The following is a 14,033-nucleotide window of genomic DNA, read 5'->3' as shown; positions in this document are numbered from 1 at the left end:
ACTGATACGGATGTCTTTACACGTTCAAGTTGCCAGATTGGTCAATCACTCGAGAGTTCGCATGATAACAGAGCGTGAAGCATATTGATTTTATGCGTACGCAGAACGCTTTTGTATGCTCATAGCTATGCGTTACGCATTACGCCTTCGTGGCGCAATCGGTTAGCGCGTTCGGCTGTTAACCGAAAGGTTGGTGGTTCGAGTCCACCCGGGGGCGGGAAACTTTTTTCGCACTTACTACGGGTGTGTGATTTTTTATGTTTCCATTTATTGCTGGGCTTTACAGTGTTCATGTAATATAGTTTTTTTATGACGCTTTATTAAATGTAATGCTCTTGTTAAAGTATGTTTATTAAGAGCTTGCCACCCTTTTGATTTCTCTTAATTTTTCTTATATACAAATTGAACCATGAATTTCTTTGGTTTTCAACTAATAATGAAATAAATGAAAACACAAAACAACTTTTACAAACACCAATATAACGAACAATTGCATTGGACAAGATTTTTCAATAAAGGATTTATCAATGACAATGAGCGATTATAAATGACTTTATATTTGACCGTTATGTGCAAGTTCAAACGACAGCAATAAATATACTTTCACTAAACAAAACAAAACAAAACAAAAAAAAATCACCGATGAGTACCTAGCGCAATACAGAGTAAAGTACCACTTGATCACCTTCACCTCCTCGGGGCACGGCCCATCGTTACAACATTCACATTTAATTTCGTACAATAAACTAACATTGACATGAGTTTTCACATTTTCCTCCAATCACTGCGCAATCTAATTTAGATGAATTCAAGCGCGATTACAGTGCACCATATTTGCTCGTACGGCAAACAGCTCATAAGCGTTAAGCCACTGCCGCTGCCGACGCAAAACCCTTTCTAACAGGCATTACCGTAGGAGGCGAACGTAATCGCCGGAGCTTCGGCCACCAAATCCATCCTGAATGCTGTTCGTATGGGTTCCCAAATCCCCAATGTTGCTAATGATCCGGTGAACAACATTGTAGCGCGAGCTTCCATGAACACTCTCACACAACACACACAAGTTATGTATGGTGCAGTTGCAAAACGAAACAAATGTGTATGAAAAAAAAGAAATCTTTCGAACCTTAACAGACCACCACCCCCAAGCCCCCCCCTCCCCCCACCCCACCCCCCAACCCCCTACACACGACGAGCTAGCGAGGGTGGTCTCATACACATGCAGTTTGATTTTTCTTAAGTGACAAACCCTTACTAGTCCAGATGGGGGCACGTTCTCACCCCTTTCGTCGAGTGTCACATTTGACACACACACACCCGCACACCTACAAGCAAAGCAAAAAAAAAACCTCAGAACAAATCCTCGATCGTCCCACGGTGGGACGGTATCCAACACGAACACCCGGGCCTGTTTTGCAATTGATTGATTTGATTTGATTGAATTTCATTTATAACTCAATCACGAATTCGTTATGTAGCCTTCCCTTTTACGTACGGTGCCGGGGCTTTGTTTTGTATAGCGGCGGTGGCGCACCGAGGAAGGTGACATCCATTTTGCTACCATTTTGTGATGAAGGTGTTTATCTCTTTGGTTTGCTTGCGAAGGGTTTGAATTTCAGGTGATTAGCCAATGAACTTGGATTTTTGTTCGTGGATGTCATTCGCAGTGAGTACCATTCCTTTCACATTTATACCTTCACAATAATTGCATAGATTGTTCAGTGCTTGATAAGGGTGGATGAAGAAATAATGGTTTTTTTTTTTTATTCAGGATGAACGGCCAGGCCGTATTGCTAAGAAACATAGTTAGAATAATTTGTGTTTATACACATGTTATAAGTTGGTGCCGTGACCAGGATAAAAAATTGCGCAAAATCTTTATCTATTCTACATATGTACGTCTCACAAAAGGTGTACATGGATGCGAAGAGAGATGCATATCTTAAATTGTTTTAAATGTCACCAACAATTAACGCAAAACGTGCCACAATACCGCACTCATTATGTAAACATCAAGAGGTTAACGCAGATGACCCCATCATGACCGGTAGAATGTTCACCATGATGATGCATCCAATAAAAACAAAACAAACCACATTAAAGCAACATGGTCTCATTCCAGTTTATTTCCAAACATTCGTTTCACTGCTCTACTCGCGCATGTAATGGAGCCCTAAATTTAGGATCAGTTCTGTACGGTGGGGCACCTTCAACATCGACTCGACCAGTTCAACCTGCCGGCCCGGCACGATGCACGATGCATTTTTAACCCCACATCAACACCGCCACAGCATCATCATCTCTGGTTGCTGGGTTCCCAACGAGGGAAAGGCAGGGATGGGGAAAAAACAATGTTCCTCTTATGTTCGGCATCACCAAACACGCGAGTGACGATTTTCCTTCGGGTGTGTGAGGGTTTTTTTTCCTTTTCTGCCGCACTGTGCATTCCTTTTTTCCCATTGCTTTTATGTTGGGGAGCTTTGTGCTTCTTCGTCTTCTTGTTCGTATCAACAAACAAATCCACAACCCCCAGACCAGGGCATTGTTTTGTCGGCAACTCCTTCCTGCCAATGGTCTCTCATGAACCCTGCCTTGCTTCCTCAGGCAGCCGCACGAGTGTCACTAACTCCTTGGCATGTCCAAGGATGGCAGACATTGGCTTTAATGGTTGAACCGCCGTTTAGGTCATGTACTGTGTGTGTAATGCAACGCTCACGACACAACGACCCCGACAACGGTCTGTGTCGGGGAATCGAAGCGCGTCAAGCGTCTTCCAGCAAGACGCGATCGATGGGAAAGTTTAGATGCTCGATCGAGTGCACATTAGACGTGGAACTGTGCCACGACTGGCAGCAGCTCCAGCAGCAGGAGCAGCATTTGAATGTGATCACGAACAAGCGCGCCAACATAATAATGCAACACTGCATGCCTGCGCCACTACCGAAACTTCCACTTCCAAAGAAAATCGCTAAAAAACGAAAACTGACACCCTCATCAGGGGCTTTTCACAACCCACCAGCACAGTTTGTTTACGGGGAAGGAAAACTGTATTTGAAAAAGAACTTTTAAAAAATAAAACAGTTACCCTTCAATCGCTGGGAAGCTCGTGCATCTCGTGACACGCATGACGCTTACCGTTTGACGAAATCACGTTGGGAATTCGAAAGGATTCCACTTTCAATGGTAGTATGACTCCCTAGTAAAATGATTTCTTCCTTCCCATTTTTACCCAAATGCACACGCTCACGCCACGATCGGCGTGGATGGATGGGCAGCATCGATACATCGTCACAAAGCAGACGAGGGTGGCGAAACGATGTTAGATTTGTTTCCCTACGCGATCGTCACTCAACGAAATGATGCAATGTTTGTGACCTAATTGTACTCAATTCTCGGTGTGTGTGTTTTTTTTTTTTTTTTGTTTAAAAATCACTCAACCGTTCGGTAGGTGGCAGCTGCAGTAGATGCAGCACCATTAATTGCCCCAAAGAAGAAGCAGAGGAGACGAATGCAGGTAGTGGGTGAATATCTGTCAAGTTCTCGATCGGAACGCAATTGACAAAAGGTGTAACATTCCGATGTATGGAGCGATTGAGATCGACAATCAGATCGCGTAATGAGCAGATCAATGTCGGGTTTGGACTATTTAGGATTATTTGAACGATGCATTACAACCAACAAAGGAATAAATTTATGCGCTAATAGAAAGGAAAACAAACAGAAGTTTACATCGGTTAAGAAAGCATTTACGATCCTACCATATCATTTAATTGTTGTTTATTATGTTTCTATTTATAAAGTTAGCATCAAACGTTTTTTTTGGAAATTAAGCACGATTTAATTAATTCGGACTGTATTGTAAAACACAATTGTGTTGTGGAAATAAGTTTCAAACAATTCAAATGAGTGAAATATTTAATTTCTTCATTCAATAATTTCATTTCTATGAAATTTATTTTCTGTCCATTAATTTTACTTCCATTAATCGATCCGTTCTCATATTTAGTCCATTTTTCTATCGATGATCACATCAAACACATTAGCTGGAATTGACATGTCCCTCTAATATTTTAAACACTCGGAAATAGTTCCTAATATTTAACACCCTTCTGGTCCCACCATATGCATAGCATGATTTTACATATATTCTCATTGATTCCACTTCAGATAGTTCACCCTGGTTAAAATATTTTCATCTCGTTTTCGTTGCTGCTTTGACTTACGATAAACAAACCCATTTTTTTACCCCAGCAGCAATCCCTCCGACACGCCCGATTATCGTGGAGTACCGATGCTCGTTATCGCTCGGTTTCAACACGATATTTTTTTTTTACATTACCACAAATCCACGTACCTGGCATGGATTCTCTTTTTACAGACTCTGTTTTCTCGTTTGCTTTCTGTGGCATAAAAAATGCTCTCTATATTGCTACCGGCGATGTATCAAAAATTGTAGTTTTAATTTTGAAAAGAATCCTTGTAAATTGTAAGTTTTTACAGATGCAGTCAGTCGCAGCGTAACCACGGTAGAGATCAGACGCATTTCTAAATCTCTCTCTCTCTCGTTGAACAATAGCTCAGATTTAATACCATCTCCTCCAAGCCTTTCCCATGTCTCAGGATGGTGGGAAGGTTGGGTAGACCTAGAGGCAAAAGGCCACGGCCAGCAAGTGTGCAGGCCAGCAACGATTCCCTGCTAAACACACGTAGTGTTTCAAATGCATCACTGAACAGTTTTGCCCTGCTGAGCAATGACGAAATGTTGGACGATGACCCAAAGACATCATTCGATAATACCGACAGTGTTAACGAGTTGACAAAAACAAAAGTGAGCGAGAGCAAAGTTCCTCCGATCATAGTTAATAGCAAATCTGTACAGGTAGTACACAAATTAGTGATAGCAGCTGGTGTTGTGAACTATACCACGAAGCAAACCTTTACGGGCACAGTCGTACAACTCACCAATACGCAAGACTTTCGTAGTGTTGTAGCACACTTCAAGAAAAATAATGTACTCTTCCACACATACCAACTGGAAGAAGATAAAACTACAAAAATAGTTCTGTACGGACTGGTGGATTTGCCTATAGAGGAAGTGTTCGAAATCCTAAAAATGGAAAGTGTCGTTCCAAGTGAAATAAAAAAACTGGTGCTCAGACAAAAAAAGTACGATGAACATGCAGTTTACCTTCTGCATTTTGCTGCGGGTACTATCAAGTTAAACTTGCTGCGATTGATTAAGGCGCTGAATCACTGCAGGGTAACATGGAGTTACTTTTCGAAAAAAGCTGGCCCAATGCGTTGTGCTAGATGCCAGCTATACGGACACGGTGCTGCAAATTGTAACCGTATTTACAAGTGCAACAAATGTGCGGGTGACCACGAATCCAAGTGTTGTCCGCTAACGACGGGTCCATCTGCCGCCGAAGGTAGAATACCAGAGCACAAATTGAAATGTGCGAATTGTGAAGGTCATCATACAGCAGGGTTTCACGGATGCCCTAAAAGACCACAACCAAAACAGAAGAAACACAATACGAATGTTCCAAATCATTTCAATGTATCTCAGGCATACTTCCCTCCACTACCACAAACACGAAATGCATGGAGTAAAAATACAATCAGTAATACCTTGAGCCAAAACACTGCACGTGTCTTATCGGTAGCAGACAATACAAAAAATCAGGAACTTTTCGATCATAACGAAATCATCCCAATAGTAGGTGAAGTTTTCAATAAACTTCAAAATTGTAAAACAAAACAAGATCAAATAAAAGCGATCTTTGAAGTAGTAGCCAAATTCTGTTATCAAAAATGATTACGCCGATACAAGGACTTAATATAGTTAACTGGAACGCAAACGGCGTCCTAAATAAGAAAACAGAAATTAATATTTTTTTAAAAACACATGAAATTCATATAATGATAGTAACGGAGACTTTTCTTAAACCAGGGATAGCCTTCAAACTAAATAATTACACTATCAATAGACTAGATAGAACCTATGGACCCAAAGGTGGTGTCGCTATTGTAGTAAGATCGGATATAGCCCATAAGCTGGAAAAAAATTCTATAACCAAAGTAATGGAAACATTACATATTTCAGTGAATACAAATAGTGGAAATAATATAAGAATTGTTGCTGCATATCATCCAGGTTCCAACAAAAATATGAAACATTTTGTTTCAGATATGACAAGCCTAACTAGATATAAAACTAGCACTATTATCTGTGGTGATTTCAATGCTCGAAATAGATTTTGGAACTGCGCTAGCACAAACTCAGCTGGAAAGACCCTTTTCGATCATATACAAAAAGGTATCTTTACTATTCATCACCCAAGTACACCCACTTTCTACTCTGCTGATTCAAGTCAAAATCCGTCAACATTGGACTTAATTATATCTAATAATTTAAATAAAATTACTGCTCCAATTACACTAACAGATTTAGCCTCTGACCATCTACCAGTTCTATTTAAAATTAAAAACTACAAACCCATCTTAAGACCCCCCAACAAAATATACAATTATGCAACAGCAAATTGGTCACTATTCAAGAAATACATTAATAATAACCTAAATATATCTCACACAAATCATAGTACTGTACTTTGTACTGATGAAATAGATTCAATGATTTCACATTTCAATGAAGTCTTGACCACAGCCCACAATTTAGCCGTTCAAACCGTTACTCCTGGACAATTTAACCTAGTAATCCCAAAATACGTACTAGATTTAATAAAACTCCGGAACAAGTACAGACGTAAATGGCAAAGGCATAGGCTTTGCGCGGAGTATAAAAAGGCATATTACACCCTTGGGTCTCATATTAATTATCACCTAGATTACATAAGAAACCAATCGTGGAGTAATGCACTTGTGGACATCAATATGAACATCCAAGATAGAAACAAGCTATGGAAATTTGTTCGCCTAATTAAGAACAAAACAAATACTATCCCTCCGTTAAAAGTAAATGATCAAACTATAATTGTGAATTCAGAAAAATGCGAAATTCTAAAGCAACAATTTGAAGGTGCTCACAAAATCACATATCTGGCAAAAAGTCCAGTAGAACGTAATATAACATCGATAAACAAAAAATTTTTCTCGGATCATCAATTACCAGACTTGAGTGAATTGAATCTGGTTAAGCCAAAAGAAATCGGAAAAATAGTCAAAAATTTAAAACCCAGGAAAGCGGTTGGATACGATGGCATCAATAACAAATCACTAAAAAGACTTCCCAACAAAGCATTAGTTTTCTTAACTATAGTTTTCAATAGTTGTTTTAAACTTGGGTATTTCCCTAATATTTGGAAAACATCCAAAATTGTTGCAATCCCTAAACAAGGCAAAGATTTAACGAACCCGGAGAGTTTTAGGCCTATAAATTTACTTAGTTGCCTCGGTAAAATTTTTGAAAAGCTGGTAGAAATACGCATTCGCTCTCATACAGATAATAAAAAAATAATCCCCAAATATCAATTTGGCTTTCAGCCAGCACTCTCTACAACCCATCAGTTACACAGATTAACAAAAAATATTCTAGTAAATAGAAAAACAAAAAAATCAACAGGGTTAGTTATGCTTGATGGAGAAAAAGCTTTTGATACCATATGGCATGAAGGATTATTAAACAAACTTATATCTGGCAAATTTCCTCCATATTTGATCAAACTAACTAAATCTTTCCTCGAAAATAGACAAAATAGCGTTTGCATTGGTCAAATAAAATCAAAAACCTATGTACCCGTCGCTGGTGTTCCACAAGGGAGCACGTTATCCCCACTGCTATTTAACTTATATACATCAGATATTCCTACAATGCTACACTGCGAACAATATCTATATGCAGACGATTTTGCTATATCATCATCATCCAAATTCCCCAAAACCATAAACAGATCACTAAATAACGCCTTGAAATCATATAGCAGATATTGTCGAAAGTGGAAGTTGAAAATAAACGTTGTCAAATCAGAGGCCATATTCTTTACGAGGTACACATCAACACGCAGACTGCCTCAACAAAATTTAAATATAAATTCCTCCACAATTCCCTGGAAAGATTCAGCGAAATACCTTGGTCTAACATTAGATAAAAGACTGACGTATAAAAATCACATAGAAAAAACATGCATCAAATCTGGCAATATACTAAAATCTCTGTATCCTTTCCTAAACCGGAAATCCAAACTAAATTTAAAAAATAAGCTTCTCCTATACACTGCTTGTTTCAGGCCAATGCTCACATACGGCGCACAGATTTTTCAAAATTGCTCCAAAACTAATAAAAACAAACTACAAATAACGCAAAACAAAATTCTAAAAATAATTCTAAACAAACCAATATGGTATAGTACAAGGCTACTTCATGTTAAAACCAATATGGACAAGTTAGAAGAATTTATTTCCAGTATGAGCCTAAAATACTATAATAACTGCTTAGCAAGCGAAAATCCGATCTTACAACAACTAGTGCACTAGACTTGTTAGCATAGTATTTAAGTGTAAATAGTTCTATAGTTATTTCTTAGGTTAGGTTTTTTCTTTTCTTTTCTTTTTATTTTCATTCTTTAGTTATAAACAGAAAACAGAAAAATAATTAAGGGTTTTTTGTATCCTTTTTCCCTTACGATGTTTAATTAAAAATCACAAATAATTCAAGGTATATTTTTGTAAAAACCAGCTAGACTAATTAATTACACAACAATGAGGAGAGTATCAATATCGAACCCGTTATGCCGTGGCAAAAACAAAAACCGTGTACCCATAACACAAAATATTAATGTAACCAATAAACACACTACTACTACTACTACTACAGATGCAGTGATACTAAGAGAACCAGGACATTTTTGTGCCAAATTTAACGGAAGGTTTCTAATAAAACAAAAATCAAACCAAAAATAAAGTTTGTACATGTGTCTAAAGTGTTTCTATACTCATGTTTACAAATAAGTTATGTAGAAATATATAATAGAAACACCTCTTATTCATTGTGCATACAAGAAAACTTTGAAGAATTTATCATACCATTTCCGACTATCTTTGACCATAACTTTAAATTATGTGTAAAAGGATAATTAAGCCTAGTACACGACGGAGCATTCAGGTACGGAGTTGGAACCGAACCGAAGTTGATTGCCTTATAATATCCATCGTATAATATCTGTAATTAACGTATCGATATCGTCAATTTCTGTAAAACGCTTGAAGGTTAATTGTAAATCCAATATCATTTTTTTTTCGTTAGAACGGTCTAACCGTATCGACTTATTTTACCACGTAGCCGGATAGTTAGTCCTTGCTACGGGAGATTGGCCCGGATGGGATTTTGGTCCGGTCCGTTCGTGTGAAGCCCGGCGCTGCTACCATCATGACACCGGGCCGCCCTCAATATCATATTAGTCTAAAAATACTCTAATTATTATCAAACATTTTAACATCTTATAGTTATTATATTGAGCTAATGTAATCCCTATTATGTTCTCATGTTTTTTTTTTTCAAATAATCAGTGATGTTCTATAGTTAAATTTCTAGATTAATTTAAATTCCATTTCAAACGGAATAAGGCACAAAAAATGCGATCGTTTTGATGTTTCGTAATTTAATCAATTGACGCTGTTAATGTTGCCGTATGGTCATAATCTTATTATGAGAACGATTTATCGAATCTATAATCTACTGCAGCTACCAAAAAGTAGATTCAAAAATTTTGTACAAATCCACAAGACAAACCGAAAACTTCTGAATTGAATAATGCAATCGTCGAAAGCTGCATTAATATTTTCTTTCACCATTTGATTAGTCAATAACACATTTTTTAAAGTATGTTACCGTTTTCTTGCATCTGTAAAACTAAGCTTAAGTAAAACTTACGTTAAACTTAATTAACACTAACTAACAACAGAGTGGTTGAATAAAGTCCTAAATATTGATAAAATGATAGATGCTTCAACCTTTTGTGGATGAAATCTTGCGAAATTTTGAGAAACCTGTTCCAACTATTGTAACCAGCGAATCAAAAGTACCAATAATAATAAACTAAACCCATACTCGCCTATCAACTCGACGATTAGTTCATAAATGTGAAAAATGCACCTTCATCTAACTATCTAACATGGTCAATCTGGCGGAAGCGCATATAGGTGACTCGCGGGTAAATTCAAACTCAAACCAACTCAAGCTACACAAATCCGTAAGGACCCCCCAGAAATGGGTCCGGTATGTGTGTACGTGGTCCTGTGCCACTCGGAACAACGCGACCAATAATTAATTGCAATGCTGCCCGCAAACCACTGTTAACAAGCTCCTATATATCTTCTGGACATCTCGTCGGGGGAGTTTGGCAGCAAACAATTCGTTCTCAATTGCTTACGTGTACACTTGCTAAAGGCGCAACACAGGCGGCGGTACACATGGTTAGCGTCGCATGTGCATATGAGTTCGAGTTTATGCTTCACAATCTCGGCATCGATTGTGATCGTCGCTGGAAGTTTCCCCGTGAGGACGGAATGACGTGTATGGTAGAAAAATCTGATGATCTGCGATGAAGTGTTGCCGCAAGGCTGACAGAGCAGTGTGTGTGTGTGTGTGTGTGTGTGTGTGTGTGTGTGTGTGTGGAGGGAATTTGGAAGGTTTTGCACAATGTTCAGGTGTTCTTGCAGGGAGTGCTCAGGTGGTTAGCCTACGACCTGCCGGGGAACTATTCTTAGCCGGGAGTACCCTAAAAGCTAAGTAAGCTAGTTTATTAGGAATGTTCAATGCTCTGCCATAGCCATAACACCTTCAAGTAGTGCCTAGCAGTAGCAACCAGCCCAACAACACCATGTCGCAAAAACTCGGCAGGTGAAATAATAGACGAGGAATAAAATTTAAATTACATTTATGACCATGCTTCACATAGAATAATATTTCCTATTGGTCACCACCCGCGGTGTTGCGCCGTTTTACCGGCTAGCCACTTTGCATCTTGCACCACTCCCTGTACAACACGCTCCATCCCTCGCTATTCGGGCCCTCCAATGAAAAGTACCATTTAGCATCGCAACACTTGAGGCCGCCATCTCGTGTACTTCATGAGTACACCTTGAGATGGTCTTGTCATAGACAGAAGTGCAAACTCGAAGACACTCTCGGCGCCAAGGCCACGAAGTCCGCGGGGATTTGGACTAGATTTAGAGTCAGTGTGTCTTTCATGGCGGCTTTCCAATTTGGCCGTTCCAAACGCCTTCCAATCGGCTACCCCTCGGTGAGAGGAACTCATTTGAAGCTGAACAAATTAAAAGACAGTTCTGTAGTTGCCGTTCCGCCTCGTCCCCGTCCACCACTCTCACTCAAGAAAAGTTTGCATTCGAAAAAGAACTGCTGCTAAACACACTTGAGATCATTATTTTTGTCAGCTTCAGTTCCACACCTGGCAGTTGGTCTTCGTTCCAGCCACCCACGTACAAACGCCGCACAGAAACGCCGGAGATTCGTTCCCGCTACTTGGAGGAACTTCTAGGCTGGGAAGCGTTACCACATTTACCGACCGTGGCGTAACGGACTTTTATTTTTCGGAGACTCATGAGCACAGGGATCGTTTCCTTTCTATTTGCAATTAATTTATGATACGTCCTTACCTCGCCTCGTAATCCTTTCCTTGCCGTTAATGCGACATGGCTGTTCTTTTGAACATCGCTGAAGCAACCTTGACTTTCCTGGTGAACGTCAACGTGCTATCTCCCCGGCTAGTCAATGGGACACATCTTTGCCGTGAACGAACGAAATGCATATAAGCGTCCTAGGGTTTGGTAGTTTGCTGTGCGCGTAAAAAGTGAACGCGCATGACAAACGAAACTGCGGCCTTGCGGTATACCATCTCACCAGATTACTAACACTCGCTAGATTGCTAGGTGGTTCAATTAAATGTTTTCATTACGGCCGTAAAATATAACATAACACAAAGGATGGGACAGGATGATGGTGAAATGGCTAGTCTTAAAGACATTCGCTCTGGTAGCATTACTTTACACCCATACGTTCGTCAACGAATGCACACCTGGAAGATGCAGTGAAGTGCAGTTTTGGTTCGATGCACCCGTGAGAAACAAAAGCGAAAGGAACTCTACCGGTAGTGTGAAAGTGGAAAGGAAACTTTGCGTTATTCGGGCTACGTGCATTTTCGCTGTTAAAACGCTTACATGTGATTCGGTAGCAATAGATTGATAGCGTTGTGTAAATCATTGAACCTTTTATATTTAAATATTAAAGATTGAGTTTTTACCACATAAAAGTTAAACTTCTAATTGATTTTATAATGTATTATCGTGATGAACTTTCTTTGTGAGCAATTCATTGATTTTTCTTAAATTTTCGTTGTTACGTAAATATAGCAAAGTAAATACATAATTATTAGGAAAAAAAAAATATTAGTCTCAGAAACAATGAAGAAGAGTACTTCGAATAACAGCAGAACAATAAAGCCCAAAAGTTTTCAATTGAAATTAAAATAATTACCTATTTTGTTATTTGGTCGTTTCGGCGTGAAATTTAGAATATGATGTACTGTTTCATTCATTCCGAAACAAGAAACAAGGAAGTATTTTTTTATTCTTTCAAGCAATTCAATAATGTTCTTCAAGACATTAACTATTTTTAGTCATTTTTCATTTCCATTTGTTCTTTTTTTTTTATTTAGCAATAACGGCCAGGCCGTATTGATTATAACTAAAGGCTGTTTAATCTAAGATACAATTCATATTCGTTTGAAAACATTTCCTTCTCCAAACACTGAAAGGTCACCTTATCCCGGGTGTACTCGGCCGGTTTTTTCGTTTACTATAATTATTAAACAGCACTCTAATTTTAAAATATTTAATTATTATTTAATTAATAATATTTTATTTTCATGTTAAATTTTAATTTCCAATTCAATTTTGCATATCAATGTCCAAAGTTATTTTTAGTTCTGCACGAGAATGAAACCATTATGTGTGTGCAGTTCGTAGTTATAATTCAATCACTTGTACTCGTTTGCTTTTATTGATAGACACTCATTATTTTCAACCAGCTAATTGAACTCTTTAACCTTAACAGGCACATTAAAAGCTTTTTGAAAGCTCGACCAGACATTTCATTTAAGTTAATATCAACGGCTTAATAAAATGGCTGCGAAACATGTACCGAGAACGCTGTGCCCCAAGATTGTAATAAACATTTGTGCCATAGCAAGTTTATTCTTTCCCACCGCGGCTAGTGGTTCAGGAAGAATCGTCGCTTTTGTAACGGAAAATGAAATCAAATCGACACTAATCATCCTAATCCTCACGAGCATGTTCGTGCAACGCAGAATGCAATTCCGTTCCGGCTTTACGACTTTCCGCCTGCGACCGCCAGCCTCGATAGACCCTCGCTGCCTGCTCCTGCTTCGATTCACGGATTGATGGAATTTAAGTTTCACATTTTATTGGTTTTCGTCGCACACGAACGCCAACCCATGTGAGGTGAGAAACATGCATCATTAACATGTGCATTTTATGGACAAATTATGGTGCATTCTGCACCAACGGTCTAACCTCTGCTCGTGCGTGCCCTGCTATAGGTGTCTTTGGCGGAGGTACGCGAGGCAAACATTAAACGCCGCCTTTAAGGCGAAACCTTCGCACGCTTCGAAGCGATATTTTATTGCTCGACCCGCACTAAACTGCACACAATTCATCTCCAATCACCGTACGCTCGATGCAGGGTGTTTTTTCCTTTTTCTTTGCGATTGCGATTAACGATAAACCATTGCGGATCAGTGCAAAAGTTCTATTCCAATCGATAGAATTATCGGCATGTGGTTGGGTGTTTGCACGCGCCCCCGCATGTACCGTCGTGCGCCACGTAAAGCCGGGATTATAACTGGAACATGTCAAGGAATTAGCCATTCCGCATGTAGCATGTTGCGATCACACGACCAGTGCGGGCAATTATTTCGAGGCGAACCAATAAAAGAAGGCTGCTGGTCAATTTCAATCATTCGCTATTCATTAGC

The 14,033-nt window shown here is 39.1% G+C and overlaps 1 protein-coding gene and 1 non-coding gene across 2 annotated transcripts in view; both read left to right on the top strand.

Moving 5' to 3' along the window:
- LOC128718331 (Krueppel-like factor luna) overlaps nt 1-14,033 on the top strand; it is a 108,267-nt gene that overhangs the window by 75,508 nt on the left and 18,726 nt on the right. The window lies entirely within an intron of this gene.
- Trnan-guu (transfer RNA asparagine (anticodon GUU)) lies at nt 144-217 on the top strand. Its single transcript has one exon. It is a non-coding gene; the product is annotated as a tRNA-Asn (tRNA).

This window comes from Anopheles marshallii, chromosome 2 (assembly GCF_943734725.1).
Source record: "Anopheles marshallii chromosome 2, idAnoMarsDA_429_01, whole genome shotgun sequence".
Taxonomy (NCBI): domain Eukaryota; kingdom Metazoa; phylum Arthropoda; class Insecta; order Diptera; family Culicidae; genus Anopheles; species Anopheles marshallii.
Note: the sequence above shows the minus strand (reverse complement) of the source record. Positions and strands in the feature narration are given on the sequence as shown.